We start from the raw sequence: 6,096 nt of genomic DNA, 5'->3' as shown, positions 1-6,096 counted from the left end.
AGCCACCATGCTGACCTCATTGTTTTATTCTTTAAAAGCACACACTCATTATAAAACATTTAAGTGATGAAGAAAAATGCAAAGAGCAAAATATAAAATCATTTAATACTCCCCAAAACACCCAGAAATAACTCCTGAGACATTAAGGTGGCCCTCAATCCAGAAAACTGTAGACTCACAAATTCATTCACTGAAATATCGAATAAATATTTAAAAGGTATGTAAATTAAAATGGTTATTCAAATTAGATGATAATAGTAATACAGTCCTTTTACAGTATTTTAGTAGAAGAGAAAGGAGTTCACATGAAACCAAAGGAAGTGCTAACTCCATCCTCCTCTTCCAAGGTTGATAGTTATGAATTATATTTTGTTTTGTCAAGGCTTAAAATACATATGTTTGCCTTTGTAAGCTTGATTCCTATAATTCTTTCTTTCTTTCTTTCTTTTTCATAAAAAAGGTCTCCCTCTGTTGCCCAGGCTGGAGTGCAGCGGCATGATCTTGGTTCACTGCAACCAACCTCCACCTCCCAGGTTCAAGTGATTCTCCCACCTCAGCCTCCTGAGTAGCAGGGGTTACAGGTGCATGCCACCACAGCCTGGCTAATTTTAGTATTTTTAGTAGACCCTGTCTACTGAAGCTTTCACCATATTGGTCAGGCTGGTCTCGAACTCCCAACCTCAGGTGATCCACCCAACTCAGCCCCGCAAACTGCTGGGATTACAGGCCACTGCACCCGGCCAGTTCCCATAATTCTTTAGTATTAGTCCTATATTTATATGCATTAAATGCTAATCATAGGATATTATTCATATTTGAGAAAGACTACTGCTTTTAGACTTGAATAACAACTTGACGTAAAACATCTGTGTCCCTCTTTGCTTTCCTCAGAACCTAGCAGACATTTCTCTTTTGTCTTCTGACATTACATTTGTTGTCAAGAAATATAATGTGAGTGTCTGGGCGAGGTGGCTCATGCCTGTAATCCCAGCCCTTTGGGAGGCCAAGGTGGGCAGATCACGAGGTCAGGAGATTGAAACTATCCTGGCTAACACGGTGAAACCCTGTCTCTATTAAAAATACAAAGATTAGCTGGGTGTGGTAGTGGGCGCCTGTAGTTTCAGGTACTCGGGAGGCTGAGGCAGGAGAATCACTTGAACCCAGGAGGTGGAGATTGCAGTGAGCCAAGATCACACCACTGCACTCCAGCCTGGGTGACAAAGTGAGACTCCATCTCGGAAAAAAAAAAAAAGGAAAGAAATATAATGTCATTAGCTGGGTATGGTGGTGGGCATTTGTAGTCCCAGCTACTCAGGAGGCTGAGGCAGAAGGATTGCTCAGTAAGCCCGGGAGGTCAAGGTTGCAGTGAGCCCTGATCATGCCAGTGTACTTCAGCCTGAGCAACAGAGCAAGACCCTGTCAGAAAGAAGGAAAGAAAGAAAAGAAAGAGAAGGAAAGAAAGAAAAGAAAGAGAAGGAAAGAAAGAAAAGAAAGAGAAGGAAAGAAAGAAAGAAGGAAAGAAGGAAGGAGAGAGAGAGGGAGAGAGGGGGAGGGAAAGAAAAAGAGAAGGAGAGAGGGAAGGAAGGAGAGAAAGAAAGGAAGAAAGAGAAATAAACAAAAGAAGGAATGAAGAAAGAAAGAAAAGAAGCCAGGTGTGGTGGCTCACACCTGTAATCCCAGCACTTTGGGAGGCGGAGGCGGGCGAATCACGAGGTCAGGAGATGGAGACTATCCTGGCTAATACAAGTGAAACCCCGTCTCCACTAAAAATACAAATAATTAGCCAGGCATCGTGGTGGGCACCTGTAGTCCCAGCTACTCAGGAGGCTGAAGCAGGAGAATGGCGGGAACCCGGGAGGCAGAGCTTGCAGTGAGCCGAGATCACAGCACTGCACTACAGCCCAGGTGACAGAGCAAGACTCTTTCTCAAAAAAAAAAAGAAGAAAGAAAGAAAAGAAAGGAAGGAAGGAAGAAAGGAAGGGAGGGAGGGAGGGAGGGAAGGAGAAAAGATGAGGTCATATTTCCCTTTTGTAGGGGCCTCCTTGAAATGCAATGATTTCATCAAGACACAGTTTAGAGTTAGTTGTTGTATAGGAGAATTTCCTAAAGAACACAGTGATTTTTCTAGCTCAGATTCAATTTTTCCTTTATTTCAGGAATATTCTCTTTTGTTATGTCATTGAATACTTTTTCTGTATCACTTTTCAGTTCTCTGCCACTATTCTTACTTTGCACCACGTCTGTCCTCTGTATAACTTACCTCCTCTTCAATCATTTTCAAGGTGTGTCTTCTCCCTCTCCATTCAATTTGATAATCATAAAACTTTCCTTTATGTAAGTAATTTTGTTTTCCATCTGGTCTCTTCATTCACTCCTATTTTATTCACCAGTGTGGAAATTGTGATGATTTGATCCTCAATTTGTCTTATCAGCGGTTTAGTCTCTTTCATTTTATTCAGCTGTTTATTATTGCATTTTGGACCAACTTGTTCGACTACTTAAATTATTCTAAATCAGCACAGTAAAGATGCTCAAAACCAGGTCTCTGAAGCTGGACCACATAGGTTAACTGGCCACCTGCTACCCATAAGTAATTTAACCTCAGTTGATCTATAAAATTAAGACAATAAAAATACATACTTCACAGCATGTGCAAAGAAATAATGTGTTGGCTGGGCGCGATGGCTCACGCCTGTAATCCCAGCACTTTGGGAGGTTGAGGCGGGCAGATCACGAGGTCAGGAGATAGAGACCATCCTGGCTAACACAGTGAAACCCCATCTCTACTGAAAATACAAATAATTAGCTGGGCGTGGTAGGGGGGTGCCTGTAGTCCCAGGTACTCAGGAGGCTGAGGCAGGAGAATGGCTTGAACCCAGGAGGCGGAGGTTGTAGTGAGCCAAGATCGCACCACTGCACTCACGCCTGGGAGACAGAGCAAGACTCCGTCTCAAAAAAAAAAAAAAAAAAAAAGGAAAGAAATAATGTGTAAAGAACTTGAAACAGTGTCTGAAATGTATTAGGCACTCAGTTAGTGTAAGCCATAATTACAGCACAAACATACTAGGGACATTTCCTTGTTTCTTGGGTGGCTTTTCTTCCCAAACAAGGCTCATCTATCTTTTTCATGCTATGCTTCTTACTTTTTTTTTTTTCCCATAGCACATTTGCATAGTTGCCTTTTTATTGTCAGTTGTTAATGATCAACGTAGGCATCTCTGTTCAGAGCTTTCATTTTTCTGATCCGATGAGAGTCAGGTCTCTATGACTGCCTTCCTAGCTTTTCTGAGACGTACTGCATTTCCTTGCAGTTACTACCTGAGGCCTCAATATTACTAGAGCAGAAAGGAGAGCTTGGCTGGAACTGATCAACCTGGGCTCTGCTCTCCTGAGTTCAGGATAAGTGTTCCATGTCAAGGCTCACTCCACCCATTTGGAGGTGTAGCCTGTCTTCATGGAGGCTGATTCAGCCCCCATATTCAGTGATAAATCCTGGAAAATGAAAAAAAGCTGACAGATTCTTAGCTCTCTGCTAAAATCTGGAGTGGGAAGATACGACCTTGGTTCCCACAATGTCTCCCTTATTTTTTCTCTGGACCTACCCTTGTCTCCTTCTCTCCAAATTGGGGAAGATTGATGAGCATTCTTAGAGGTTAAGCAAAACCACAGCAGACTCTTCTGTTCCTCTTCTTGGCCTCCAACCCCACTGTGAAGATGATATATGAGGCTGTACTTCTTTCCTTGTTTGGCGGCTGGCAGTAAATTTTTTTTCCCTGCTTTTTATGATTTTTCCCTATTCCTTGAGGAAATAAATAAGAGAAACAGTCTGTGGTCTGAATTCACTACTCCATCTTTTCCAAGTCCAGGTTCTTGTTTCGTTTTTTAAGACAGGGTTTCACTCTGTGGTCCAGGCTGGAGTGCAATGGCTCAATCATGGCTCACTGCAGCCTCGACCAGCTGGGCTAGAGCAATCCTCCTGCCTCAGCCTCCTGAGTAGCTAGGACCACAGGTGCATGCCACCACGCCTGGCTAATTTTTTTTTCAATTATTTGTAGAGATGCAATCTCAGTTTGTTGCCCAGGCTGCTGTTCAATCCCTGGGCTCAAGGGAATCTCCTGCCTTGGCCTCCCAAAGTGCTGGGATTACAGGTGTGAGCCATGCCTGGCCAGTCCACGTTCTTAAACCACTGCTAGACTGGTTGTAGGACTCTGTAATCTGTAATACTGAGTAGAAGATTCTCTTCCTTTGATTTCTGCCACCAGCAGCCATTGTCTTAGTCAGTTCAGGCCATTTTTTGTTTGTTTGTTTCAGACAGAGCCTTGCTCTGTTGCCCAAGCTTGAGTGCAGTGGCATGATCTTGGCTCACTGCAACCTCTGCCTCCTAAGTTCAAGCAGTTCTCCTCCCTGAGCCTCCTGGGACCACAAGTGCATACCACTGCACCTGGCTAATTTTTGTGTTTTTAGTAGAGACGGATTTTCACCATGTTGGCCAGGCTGGTGTCGAACTCCTGACCTCAGGTAATCCACCCACCTCAGCCTCCCGAAATGCTGGGATTACAGGTGTGAGCCACCTCACCTGGCCTAGTTCAGGCTATTTAACAGAGTACCATAGGCTGGGTGGCTTATAAACACCAGAAATTTATTTCTCAGAGTTCTGGAGGTTGAAAGCTGGAGATCAGGGTGTCAGTCTGGTTGGATTCTGAGTAATTAGATCATGGGCTCCACCCTCACGACCCAAGTACCTCCCTCCTAAGTCTTCACCTCCTAATGTCATCACATTTGGGGTTAGGATTTCAACATATGAATTTTGGGGAGACACATTCAGCCCACAGCAGCCATAATCTTTCCAATGGGCACTGAGATGGTCGTGATTAAATGGAGTGAGAGTTCCAGGAAATGTCTTTCAGAATAGGAGAAAGTTTAGGCAGTTGCTTCCCCCGTGGAAAACTGGCAGTCTAAATACATACTGAATCTAGTCACATTGAATTGTTTACTGAATAAGCACTTTCATCGTCCATTGCAATACTTCAAAGTTTTGTGTGCTGTTGCTATACTAAACTCTCTCTAAGGGTAATATTTTAAAAATTCTCTCTTCTGTCTTGGAGCAATAATCAGGTTACAAAGTTCTATGAAAGATTAAAACTTCAAATAAGATTTAAAATATTATTCAATAATTTTCATCTGTGCCAACCATGGAAGGAGAAATGGGTAAATTTGTGATACCAGAGATCTCAGTAAGAATATCCAAAGGAAGCATTCCTTGACACTGGTGCTAGGTGGTCTCCGTAACACCCTCCAAAATAGAATCATTCTAGACAGTTCCCTGAAATCAGCTCTGATATTGATTCATTCTATAAGCAAGTATTTATTTACCAGCTTCGATGTAACAGGCTTTATGCTAGGCAATGGGAATGCAAAGATGAGAAAGATAGTCTAGGCTGGGCAAGGTGGCTCACGCCTGTAATCCCAGCACTTTGGGAGGCTGAGGTGGGTGATTACCTGAGGTCAAGAGTTCAAGATCAGTCTGGTCAACATGGTAAAACTCCATCTCTACTTAAAAAAAAAAAAAAAAAAATTACCCGGACATGGTGGCACACGCCTTTAGTTGCAGCCACTCGGTAGGCTGAGGCACAAGAATTGCTTGAATTCAGGAGGTGGGGGTTGCAATGAGCTGAGATCGTGCTGCTGCACTCCAGCCTGCAGCCTGGGTGACAGAGCAAGATTCCATCTTAAGAAAAAAAAAAAGAAAAGAAAAAGAGGGTCTATTTTCTTAGGAGATCATAGTTCATTGGGAGAGGAAAAAGGTACATAGATAATTTCCATTTAATACAATACATTCTATAATAGATGCATGAACAGATGCTGGGGAACGCAGAAGGCTGTGAAAAATCAGCATATCGGCCAGCGCGGTGGCTCATGCCTGCAATCCCAGCACTTTAGGAGGCCAAGGTGGGCGGATCACGAGGTCAGGCATTCCAGACCAGCCTGGCCAATATGGTGAAAACCTGTCTCTACTAAAAAGACAAAACTTAGCCAGGTGTGGTGGTGCGTGCCTGTAATCGTAGCTACTCAGGAGGCTGAGGCAGAAGAATCACT

Source organism: Mandrillus leucophaeus, unplaced genomic scaffold (genome assembly GCF_000951045.1).
Source record: "Mandrillus leucophaeus isolate KB7577 unplaced genomic scaffold, Mleu.le_1.0 Scaffold430, whole genome shotgun sequence".
Lineage (NCBI taxonomy): Eukaryota > Metazoa > Chordata > Mammalia > Primates > Cercopithecidae > Mandrillus > Mandrillus leucophaeus.
The sequence above is the reverse complement of the archived record's forward strand: the minus strand, read 5'-3'. Positions refer to the sequence as shown.